The sequence below is a fragment of the Astatotilapia calliptera genome, chromosome 5 (genome assembly GCF_964374335.1).
Source record: "Astatotilapia calliptera chromosome 5, fAstCal68.1, whole genome shotgun sequence".
Classification (NCBI taxonomy): domain Eukaryota; kingdom Metazoa; phylum Chordata; class Actinopteri; order Cichliformes; family Cichlidae; genus Astatotilapia; species Astatotilapia calliptera.
The window spans coordinates 31,401,783-31,414,906 of record NC_137426.1 but is presented as its reverse complement, the minus strand read 5'-3'; the positions used below and the strand labels follow the sequence as shown (position 1 = coordinate 31,414,906).

At 41.1% G+C, this 13,124-nt stretch overlaps 1 protein-coding gene across 1 annotated transcript in view; it reads left to right on the top strand.

Moving 5' to 3' along the window:
- frmd4ba (FERM domain containing 4Ba) overlaps window positions 1-13,124 on the top strand; it is a 41,903-nt gene that overhangs the window by 1,317 nt on the left and 27,462 nt on the right. The window lies entirely within an intron of this gene.

The following is a 13,124-nucleotide window of genomic DNA, read 5'->3' as shown; positions in this document are numbered from 1 at the left end:
CTGTCGCAGAATATTCCAACGCTTGCCTCGGCACATAGGAGTCATTTGCCCATTAGAGTCCATTAACAGCCTTAACCACAGGGCCGGTTTTTTAAAGGGTAAACAGTAATAAACACCACGTCAAGTCCACCTGTGCAGTGTGACCTAAGCTGCACAGGTGCACGTCATTGAAGAGACGTGTTCTCACCTCTCCTCAATGAACCTGCTTTGTGTTAAAAGTTGCTCATCAGCATTTTTTTCTTTCCCACGCATCTAATCATGCATAGGTATGAATGATAACATTTGTCAGTTAGACTATGTGATACAGTCACCATGCAGGTTCATGCAACCCAGCACTTTCAGCAAGCAGAAATCCTGCCAGACTGGTCTGAGAGATGTCTTCCACTCTGGGAGATCAAACTTACTATCAAAGAGTGCCATGTGACATGATGATGTAAACAGCAATTCTTCCAAATTTTATACAGAAGTATAAAGTTTGCTTGCTCCTTTAGCAAGCTTGTGAAAACTTTTAAAAGCGGACATCAGGTATTTCAAGGGCACGAGATTCAGACAAAATATCATAAAACTAACGTAAAGTATATTTAACAGAGCAGGTGCCATCTTAATCTTAACTAGTATCGTTTGAGCACCAACAAAAATCTGCATTAGTGCATTAGGACTGTATTGACATGACATTTTTTAACACTTCAGAGGTACAGAATGCATTCTTCACTCATTGTAACTAAACGTGTGTAAATCCAATGCTTAGATAGCATTAGCTAACATAGTTTTACTGAAATGTTTAGATGCTGCCGGCCATTTACGATTTGTATCTACCAATTTGTGGTAGGTAGCATCAGTCTACAGAAACTCTAGCAGAATCTCTGTGTTTATGCTAACTTTGTTTTCTCCCTCTGTTAAAAGCAACAAATCACAGAAGAGTCTCTTGTGTGACTTGTGTTCAGATATTTCTTTTAAATTTAAGGAAGCTTGAACTCGTGGCCTTAAAATGCATTGTTTTTGTGCATCTCCTCATTTCCTTTAATTGCTACTGCATGAGGGACTTCTGGAGTCTCAATGACTGCATTAACTGGAAATGAGTGAAACTGAATTCTTCATTTGTAAAACGAGAGTTAGCTTTGCAGAAATTCCAAACATAAAATAGATGTTGCCCTTTGATCATCTGACAGTATTCAAGTGTTGGGTCAAAAAGATTTCTCATAACTAAAGCAAAAAATGTGTGTTGATTAGACCTCTCGGAGTGCTTGAGGCCTAATTAAAAGGTCAGACGCTGGAGTGTTTTTCAGTTCAGTGTTTGTGGGTCATCAGTAATCTATATTCACAGTGGAAATCTATTCAGATCACCAGACCTCAGGACATCTGAATGAAGAGGTCATGCGGACGTTTAGTGAAAATATTTAGTCCTAAATGTTTTATCACTAATGTGTCAGTCCTCCAGTGTTTGCAGTAAATGACTCTAGTTCTTTCCATAACATAATCACTGAAAAGTTGTGTCAACAGGAATCTGTTCCTCATTGGTAGTGAAACAGCTACGCAGTGTGCAGACATCTCTTTTCCTTTCAGAAAGGACATCCTGAGTAAAACAAAGAGTCTGGACCACAGTTTCGCATTCAAAGCACAGACACTGGGAAATTTCCCACTTTAATTGCCAGTTTCAAAATTTGCAGTACCAAAAATGCCACATGTGTACAGTGATAGTTTTCGCTTGGTTGCTGAGGGATGCGGTCCTTTAATGCGGTGTGCTCAGACTCTGTTTGTGTGTTTATTTCCCTTCAGAATAAAGCAGAAAACACTTGCATCAACCTTGGAGAGTGGATCTGAGCTGGGTTTGGTATTCCTCTGGGAGTCTGTTTCCATATCATTTAGATAAAAGAGACTGCATTAAAACAAGCTCCAATCTGTTTAAGGGCAGGCCCTTCCCAGTTTGTGGACAAATTCCCCCTCAAAATGCATCATTCAAGACCACCTCCTTATGAATTATTTAAAGGATGGACACAAGGTTATATTCACGGGTTACCCACGCGTATCAGTGGCTACTGAACCAGGGACAGGCACAGAATAAAAGGGTAACATTTGTGGTAAAATAAATCACAGTTTCAACTGTGCATGGCTATACCAACATAAGTGTGTTCAAATTGGGCGAAACAGGCAGTTGGCGACCGTCTTGATAAGAAAGCTGGTCCACTTCAGAAGACTTTTGCACAGTATAGCACAGCCCACCTTTTTTAAAAAATCTTTATTAGATATTGCTATATAATGTTGTTGTTTTGTTTTTTTACACACAGCTAATGTATATACACTCCAGTCCCAGTTCAAACTCCCAGTTAAGTCCAAAAACTAGCTGTGATGCATTACATTCAAACTCCTGGTTTCTGGGTGACACCGCTGTCCTGTCAGTTTTTCTACTTCCTCATTTGACAAGATGTTTATCTGGAGCATAACCCTGCAGGCTGTACGGGAGCCCAGTGAGTTAACAAATGACAACAAGGGGTCCCAACAGTATCTAAAGAGATAGGGTGACAAGGTGCTGTTAATTAGGCATCTGAAATGTTGCAGTATCACTAAAGTGTCAGTGAATACAAGCCAAAAATCCCATCTTGCAATTTGTCTACTTGTATCACCAAAAGTGTTATTAATTAATTTTTATGGTTATATTTCTGCACCTTTAAGGGTCATGAAAGGATTCTGTTCAGGATCTAAGGTTGTCCACTCCACTGTTTGGTGTCACAGTCCAGTGCTTTATTCATCCACCGTCAGCCTCATCCTCTTCCCTCTAACGTTTCTTTGGTACATGCTTTGTTTATCCAAAGAAAGTCATTGCCTGTGACCATAATCCAGCCAGCGATAATGTTTGCCAACCTTGTGTAATTCGGAGAATAACTGAGGGTGTACAGATAACAGAAGAAGCAGTTTCAGTGATACTTGTTTCTATTGCTGCAAAACCCTGTCGTGGAATTATTATTATTATTATTTTTACTATGATTCCAACAGCAAGCGGGTCAGTAATGTTCCCATTTATTCCAGAGGATAAACAGTAAAACCCACATAAATGTGTTCGGGAATAACCGGTGTCCTTAATAAAGCTTCCGGGGAGATGCATAAGCTAGAGCGGACTCACTCATTTTATGACAAATGTGGAAATTATGAAGCAGTGGATACCAGTTTTTTGGCATCATCTGATTATTTTTAAAGAAAAAGCGGTGCTGTTAATTTGAGCCAGATACAAACACATAAACTCAAAGTAATGATTCTTCATCCTAATTTTAAAATGCAAAATGCAACTGAAATATATAAAAATCAAAGATTTACTTATTCAAATAATTAATAATGAAAGAAAATCTGAATGTATACCAATTAAGTACATTTCATTTGACCTGATTTTAACTAATTTCATTACACAAGTACAGTCAGATATTTATTATTATTATTATTAATAATAATTTATTTTGAGTGTATAGACCAGGGATGTCAACCACATACAGCCACCATGAGTAAAATTGCAGAAAAAAGTCACAATAGTTGATTCCACAGACAGTAGGAAAGTCTGTGCAATGAACTATCAGGACCTTTTTAATAAAATATAAAGTTTTTGTTCATTTATCTTTTATTTAATTTGGTGGAGTATGAATGGTAATGGGAGTGAACAGTCTTTATCAACAGGAAATCGTTGCACTCCTTCATGGATTAGAGTTTTTGTCGGGCCAATTCTGGCCCCCGGGCCTTATGTTTGACACCCCTGGTATAGACAGACACAGGCATTTGAATGCCACGTTGGTATCAGGATAGGCAAATAACCATTTTTAAACAATGTCTCTCCATCCACTTACATTTCCTGGTTTTCCCAACTGTCTGTATTCATAAGACTTCTTGAATCATAACACTGTGTACTGCTGCTCAGGTGTGCAGTTGAGATGTGGATCTTCTAGCAGACCTGAGCAGAGGAGCGCCTTCCTCCTCCCAGTTTCAGCCACATCCTCGGGCATTTAAGGGAACCTTGAACCCAACAGCTCAGTGCACAGTTCCGCTCCAGAAGTGAACACCCCCGTTTCTGTTCTTCCTCCTGCTCCTCATCATTGCCTGTTTTTCCGACTAGAATATAATTGCTGTGAGGCTGAGAAAATGAAAATAACAACAAAGCAAAGCCCTCCACCACCTTTCTTTCTATCTGTGCTGCTGCTGTCGGCTTGCCCGGGAGGTTTTTTTTTTTTTTTTTTTGGAGATATGGAGGGGAGTGACTCTCCCTGAAATGATGCCGCTTGTGCACCTCTCTCTATCTATTCAACAATCCCTCTCCTGTAATCATTCCCCATTTCTCTGTATTTCACTCCTGAATACACACTACACCCAAATTACACATTAGGAGAGCTGCGAGGTGGTGATGTAAAGGCGGGTGCTTAAAAGCCTGAATGTTCAGAATGAGAGTCCCTGCCCGGCAAATGTGTGTAAGGTAAAGGCGGAGGGATGGACGGAAAGGGCTTGAGTTGCTATTATTATCCTCTCAGGCACAAATGGAGAGGTACATGGTGGTGGAGCTGGAAAGAAAAAAGCAACCGTGCTTCCCAAGCAGACATACCCCACAGCTTCATACCCACAATGATCAATACTCCTCAGCTCTTAAAACCCCATGTGAGTGTTTCACACATTTAGTGCCAGAAGGGTTAGAGGCATGTTAAAGACACACACTGGAGACTTCTGTGAATATGCGATGCCCTCATAACTCCTCACAAAGTAATTTCCTGCTGAATTGGTTTGATTTTTTTTTTTCAAATCATATCTCTATAAATTTATTTTGTGTGGGTCTGTGGCCGTACAGAGTGTATATATTGATGGCTGGATACTGCAGGTGCTCGCTCACTAGAGCGTAGCATTCATCATTAATAGAGGGGTTACCTGAGCTTCCTCTTGTACTGGGTTAATAGTGGAAAGCAACGCCCCCGCTCCAGCTAATACACATGCAGACACTAGCTGCTCACAGATCGCGTGAGTTTAGAAAGACAGAAATCATCCAGCTGCGGTCACCTTCACCATGGCAGCTTGGGATGAGGGGAGGAGTTGGGGGCAAAGGGGGTGGAGGGTGGGTTAGAGCGATCTGCAGGAAGTAATTATCACCTGCCCTGTGGACCGAAAACGAGCATCCTGCTGGTTCACTCAGACAGATCAGACTGAGCTTTCGGACATGGATGAGCGTCTGCATTTTAGCTCTAACATGCAGGAAAGATTTAGGAGTGTGACACAATGACAAGGAAACTGCGTCATAGGGGGAAAACCTGTAATTCAATAGAAAAATACGACTTTGATCTAGAGGGTTTTTTATTTTCAAGGTTGCATTGTGTTCCTAAGAGGCTTGTGTACTGGGTTTGTACAATGTGAGAGTACCCTTTAACCTACTTTATACTATTGTATCAGCCGTGTGCTTACTAAGCACTTCACAAAAGTGTGCTAAGCAACAAGTTGAGGTCTTCCCTCAGCAATGTTACCTGCAGAATCAGACCTGGACTAGAAATAAATGATGTCAGGACAGCATTTGATGACACTCTACACTGGACTTGGATGGAAAGCTGATATGGGGGTTGTGTGCAGGGCACAGTTATAACAGGTGTCGAGCACACCGGGAAGAAAGATGACACTCGGTGTCCTCAGGGGCAGTGGTGGTTGTCATAGTGGCGAAGATGATCAGTGGTTTAAAATTTGTGTGGTTACATTTAAATGGTTTTCCAGAATGGACTTCTGAATATCATCAAAATTAATCACATTACATTTTAGGCATGCCAGAAGTACCAGACATTTGGTAGTTTGTGGTAGTACCAGTAGAACTGCATGAGTCTCGATATCAAACCAAAATTTATCCCATGTACTTAATAATTGTAAAAAAAAAAAAAGTAGACTGGGTACTGTACTGTAGCGTTAGCAAGTTTAGCGTCATTAAGCTAGCTTACGCATTTAATGTTAGTCATTACAAACATTTTAGCGTATGGACTGCAGCAGCTAGGGGCAACACTAGCTGTCAATATGGTAAAGTGTATTTCCAGATAACATAAGCAGGATAATACTTTGGATTTTGTTGAATACTGGACTGAAACTTTGTTAAAAAAAATTGTTAAAAAGATCAAGATCAAGATATAAACAGAAGATTTAAATTTCTAGTTTATAAAATTTCACTTGCAGTCGTCACCTTTGGAAATCTCTCATCTTCCTCTCTTGTCCTGTGCTTCTCTCTCAGTCACACTTTAACATTCTACCACGTAGAAAAACGTTGCTCCATTTACATTTGCTGCTCTTCTGTTCTACTAGCATATTGCTAAAGTACTGTTACCGCAACTTTACATCTGCCCCTTAAATGCATCACAGTGACGATGAGGGAAAAGGGAGGTTTTGAAGATGTAAGCAGGCTATGTCCTTATTTTCCGAGTAAACATCACCATGGCATCAGATGGAAAGGCATGAGAAATTAACTCATTTGACAGTATGAATTAACCTGCCCATCACATTTAATTGCTCATTAACTGAAGGTGTCAGAATGTCATTCCAGGCCTGTTTAACCTCTGGCCGTATGCAGCTTCCTTCAGTTCCAGAAGAATTGCTTCCCTGGTAGAAACGCTGCAATAAAAGACAAGCAAAAAAACAATATCAATAATATACCACTGTGTTTTCAGAATTTTGATATTGAAAAGTATTGTGCTATTTATTCAGGTAACAACTCTGATTTCATGTCATAAAGAAAAAAATTCAAACATTTGCAACATTTTCTGCCTTTATTACTTTTATCAATATTATTATTACAACTCACAAGTTATTTCAATTCAAAAGGTGACTGGGCACCAATAATTTGCACTTTGCTGACAACTTTTGCATGTTGTCTTTATCATTTTCAGTCAAGCCACAAAATTAGAGTTCAGAAAGACTCAGATCCTGTTAATGTTTCTGCTTTGATGCCCTTCGTGTTGTTTTCTTCTTGCTTCTTGCTCGCAGACCACAAAAACGGTTACATGTCATACTTAATGGTCTCTCTGGTTTTAGCTCAGTTTAGGTCTCCGCCTGCTTCACTCACTTCGTCTGATGTTTTTTGCTGTTGTTGGCATCTTGGTCAGTCTGTCATTCTGTTCTGTGGGTCTCTCTGAGTTTTTTGGCAAAGTTGTTTTTTGGAAGCTGCAAATACACAGAAGGAGAGCAGCAAGTGAGGACTTTCAAGCTGTAAAAGCAAAACGATGAACTTAAGAAATTCTCAAATTTAACACAGAGGCAGGTGGTTTGTTTGTTTTATGACCTCTTTTTTATTTATTTATTTATTTTTAAACCAAAGAGTTATTTAAACCAGTTTCAAAATGCAAATACGGATTGGTTCAGCTTTGTGCTTTGCAATGCAGCCTAGTGGACTATATTTTTCAGCTACTGCCTCATCTCTCTTCCTAATCTCAATTTTTGGATGCTTGTGTGTTTCTTTACCACAAGAACTGGGTTCTTTGTCTGAGCTTTGAGCACTTTTTCTGTCTTCATGGCAACTCCTAAGAATATTTACAGTTAAAATTTTAATTTGCTCTCATGTGGTGTGTTTTCAAGTCAATAAAATATTGAAAAGCAATGAGACATGTTTTCCATCTGCTGTGTAGCAGCTGTTTCAGAATTTGTGACCATATAAACAGTAAAAGTATTGAATTAGACATACTTGCAGCAGTAAAGCAGAAACAGATGCCCTGTTTTTTTTTTTATATTTAGGCTCTTTGCACTACAAACTCCATGCACATATAAATCCCCATTTGACTCGCAATGAACTCAACTCCACTTCAAATCAAGGCACCTCATGAAATTGCTCTGACAATGCCAGCACCTTTGGGAGCTCTCGGCCCGCTGAGAGCGCTTGTATTCATACGACAGGATAAAAATAGAGGTATTCTACCATATTGGTGGCTTAATACTGACAGTACAGTATTCCCATAAGACCTCCCATAAGTCTTTACTTTAAAGTGATGTCTCCGTGAGTCTCACGGGTTCTGCAGTGTGCCTGCGCAGGACAGGGGGGTAGACATGTGCACTTCACAGCTGCACATCTGTTGTGGTTTCTCAGACATGTGTTATATGGCCAGATAAGGCCATATCACTGATCTGATTATCTAGTCACTAAATTGGATTGGGAATGATAAGCCAGAGGGACTCACATGTACAGATGCAGATATCATCTGCCAGGTCTCTACTAATCGCGAACCGTGGCCACAAAATGGATTTAGACACTTCAGAACGGAAATGTTTTGATTTAACAGATGGGAACGGGAAGACTCAAAGGAATTTCTAGTGTCGATAATTTTACGTGTGTTAAGGGCACAATTTCTGTTATCAGATGAAAACCTGCCAATACATCAGAGTATCAGATCACTTACCCGGGGTGAAAATCAGATTAAGAAGCAACATTAGGAATCAAATTGAACATCCAAAAATAATGTAACCACAGATACTAAGAGTAGCATTAATGCAGGCAGGCTCAGCCACAGTACCAGCAGATCACATCTGCTGACATAATTCTAATAAATTCCTCTGGGAAATTTCTTATATAGGGCACCGACAGCTGCTGTACCTCTGCAAGCTGCTTGGCAACCCACCTTCTCCTTGCAACCTAGCTCTCCCTGTTATGCTGTATCCAGCTTAGTCAGTGTGCTGGGTCTCAGATATAAATGACTGCGGAGCAAAGATTGAAATGCATTTTTCAGCCAGCTGGTGAGCTGTTTTAAATATTTGCAAATAATTGTCTGTAAAGTGTATGAAATTTGTATGAGTTGTGTCATAATTTTCCCAGAGCCATCTTTTTAAATTGTCCAAAAGTAACTGATTGACAGCTGACTAACAGCTGTATTTCTCTTTAAATTCACTCGTGACTTCTGATTTCGTGGGGTTCCAAAGCATCATATTTCAGTTTTTTGTATTTGCAAAACAGTTCTTAGTGTTTCAGATCATAATACAGATTTAGATCATAATACCCTCTCAATAACTTCACCCCGTGCATGGCCTCAAGGCTCATTACAGACTGATAGTGTCTCCTCCCCTCCCCCCGCCCTCTGCTCCGTCCCTCTTTGTTTCACTGGGATGCCTGTGGTGATGTGCACAGTGGCCATTCATGTTTTTCGTCACTTGGATATGATATTGAAAACTTCTGACACTGGCTCTTTATGCTTCTTCTAAGAAATGCCTGGGCAAATCTGTGCACCCGCAGTCCCTTGAGGCAACATTTTGTCGTGGCAGTCAGTGTTGGGCTGTTGACTCATATTGTGGCCTCTAGGCCCCCTGCACCCTTCCCCCAGCTCCTGACCTCCTCCTCTTCATAGCATCTGGGTTATTCACACACATGGTTTGTCGTGGCCTGTGGCCTCCAGCGTGCCCCTAAGGGCCATCCTGTACAGCAAGAGGAGCTGGCCCCAAATCCCTAGTCACAACCCAAAAGCCAATAGGTGCATGGTGGCAGCCTGAAGCCCCGGGCCCTTGCCTCTTTCCCGGTCTTCTTTTCTTTTTCCACCCCCCACACTGCCCAAACACACACAGACACACACACGCAAAGCTTTTCTGTCTCACCAATGATTGCCAAATGGAGCTCTATCACACAGTGTTAATTGGCTGTAATTAAGATGTCTTGTGGTTTCTTAAACAGATGCGGTGACAATTTCAGTCAAGATGCATAATAGATATCTCTCACTTACGCTGCCTTGGTTGTCAAATCTGAAAGCTTTTGTCTTTAAAGGATTAGTTCTTTCTGATTTATTGATTTCAAGCCATGTGTCAGGGGGAGGTTAACAACAGTGAGAACACACAAGATGCATAACATCTGATAATTAGCGTAGCCATGCTTGCACTATTAAAGCCCTTTAAAAAGTAGGACATAGACTATGCATGACCAAAGATGGCCTTTTTAATGTTTTATGTTCCACATTTGTTCATCTGTGATGTATGATTACAAATCATGCTCTGATCGGGTGTCATGATCTCAGACAGCTGTGTCCACCTGCTAAATTTCTAACTACAACTGACAGTCGGGAAGCGTGATAAGTGTGTGTGGGTAGGGTCCTGTGAGGAGACGGTACTGTAAGTGAGAGTGCCGACCTGCGTGCGTTTGTATGTGTGTCAAGCGTACTGTCCAAAATGTCTTCCATTCAGTGTGTCAGCTGCAGTCTCTGTATGTGGCAAAGCTCGTCAGCTGCAGGCGTGTGTGGGTGACAGCTGTTTCCCTGCCCTGCTCCGGCTCTGTTCTGTTCACCGGGAGGCCTACCCCGTTTAGACTATTAATCTACCACTTACTGTACACGGTAATTGCCATCCCATGTTGAAAAGAGCCCCGGGACAAGAAACCGTGATGATCTTGGCAGCGTGGCTCCCCCTGTCATGCCCTGCCTTGTATTCTCTACAGATTCAAGCCTATTAACACGAAGCTTCAGGGATAGAATTTGGCTAAATTGTAACAACTTGCCTGTCTGTACTCTTATTACATTTTCAATCCACATGTCACAAGTGAAATAAGAGCTTTATGTGAGGAGAAATGGTGTGACATTGGCAAAAAAAAAAGCATGAGGAAAACCCTCCAAACAGAATAATTTACCACAAAAGGATTGCCTCCATTTGCCCCCAAGGGTTGTCTGACACCCTGTTACCCCATCTGCTGGCAATAAAGGTGCATTGCAGCGTCCGCAACAATGATCGTATTCTGTCCGAGGTGAAGTACAACAGCAGCTGGAAAAGAATGAGCCTTTAAGTGAGCACAGCCTTGTGAAAGCACATGACTAATTCAGAGTGACACACAAGTGACATCAGAGGGGGTGACGGACCATGCTGTGACCTCATGGTATTTACGGCTGCTGTGACAGTGGACGATAAGAGGGAACACAGGTGATAAATTCTCTCTGTGAAAGCATTTATTTAGCTGTCGAGTAATCACTTTACCTTGAACTGAGTGGACAGATTTGTACTTGCAAGCTTGTTTTGTGTGAGATTTCAGAAGTTAGAATGAGTGTGTCACTATGATCACCAGGAGACAAAGAAACCTATTTCAGGCATGCAGAGATCAAAGCTGGTTTTGTTGTCTTTTTATGTTGTTTTTAAGCTTCAAGCTCATTTGTGCTCATGAGTTTGCAGACACAAAAAGCAGAAGATGCGCCATTAGTCACGATTGGCCGACACCACAGAGCCCAAAATGCAAGTAACTTGGGAACATAATGGAGCAATTATGTGCTAATTAGCCACACATCCCCTCTAAGAGTTAGAGACTGAATGACTATTCAATATGAGATTTAGTATTTGAGTAGTTGTCACAAGGTGTATACAGTACTGCATCTGCCCAAAAAAGCAGTTATTTAAGATTTAACATTACTTACAGATCACACAGTCACAGAGTATCAGATAGATATTCTAAATATGTATCTACCCAACGGATGATATTAACTTTTATCTGGAAAAGTTCATATCAGTTAGTTCCTCTTTGAAACTTGGTATAGAGAGTAAAACTGTGTGTCTTAAAGACAGCATCTGCATGTCTATACACTGATAATTGTTTGTTTAACCAGTGTACCTAGCTAATTTATTGTTCACTCTACATAATGAATGTACCCACTACCAAATGGGTTCATTTAATTTTGCAAGAATCAAAGAGTGATCTTTTTTTTTTTAATGCAAGAAATTGTTTTCAGGCAGTTTAAATGCTTATTAACCAGGCAGTTTATGTGACATGCTCTAAGTGGAAAGTCAAGATGTTTACATGGCAGAAATGTGTGCCACAGATGCATAAGCCCCTGTTCATGTTTCAGAATGATGTGGACCAGAACACATCGGCCTCCTTTGCACACATGGCAAGCACGTGTGTGTTCAACAGCAGCAACAGTGTCCACCATATGTTTGGCTCTCTCGACCGCTGCCCTCCAGGCAGCTGTGGCTTTGCACGCCTGTCCGTGTTTATTATAGTTAGCTGCAACTTTACATTTAGGACAGTGAATCCTTTCACTTAGAAGTAGATCCATCTGATTCAAGTGAGATGGATTACAACATCACATGTATTTAATCCTTTCTGGACGCTTGAAATGAATGCAAGAAAATGAAAGTGTATCCCTGGCATGCTGTTCGGTACAGTGATGGCACATTACCAATCTTTTGTTTGCCAGGGGCTGCCAATCTGAAAAAAGATGACTTAAATGAAGTAGGAAGGGAGCTAAAACAGACAGTAGCCTGTGCACTTCCTGCACAGAGACGGTGCATGCATAGCTGCGCACACAATGCATTTTAGATACATGGCGGCTCCTGATGGGTGCTAAGGTTGTGTTTGTTTACACACAAACCTTCACTTCCTGCCCTGCTTTTTCATTGGTAATTAATAATACACAATTTTCACTAATAGGCTCCTTCTCTCACCTCTGTCTCCACCCTTCTTCTGTGTTGTCATTGCAGATGTAGCAGACGGTTACATTGATCATGTGCATTGAAACGGCACCTTGTTGTCTGTGGCCACTTTTAAATTTCTCAGAAACTGGGATCACATAGACAAACATCAGGATATTGCTTCGATGTGAGCCGCAGCACTCCCCCATCTCTCCTTTCGTGCTGTTTTTGCTCAACCTTCTCCAAGTTGTAGGTCTGACTCAGGTGTTCAGCTCACGCGTGAAGTTCACCTATTATTTACAGCCGTATGAAAGGAAGAAACAAGGCGTGTTTGCATCAAAGCCCTCCCAACTGATTTTCCCCAGACGGTATCACTTTTAGTTTTGCCTCGTCAGTTTTGCCAGCCATGCTGATCCAAACAGGACCAATTATTTTTAGTGTTTCTGCAGAATATAGAGGGTGGGAATGTCTGGACTCCTCAGGAAATTGCTCCCCACATCCCAGACAAAGTGACGGACCATTCCCACACCCTTTCTCAGACAATGAAACTGAAATAAATGCTGAAATAAAAAAGTAATGCGAGAGATGTAGTCATTCGCTTTTGCCCAATCCCCCCCCCCTCAAAAAAAAAATTCAACATTATACTACTGTGAGCCACAGATGAACGAATGTGGGACTTTAGAGTGGCCAGCTGAGGTTTGTTCGCATGTAAGTTGTATTAGTATACAAGTGTGTTTATGTGGTGGGAGATGGAGCCTTTGCAGCAGGGGCTTTGTGGTTCTGTC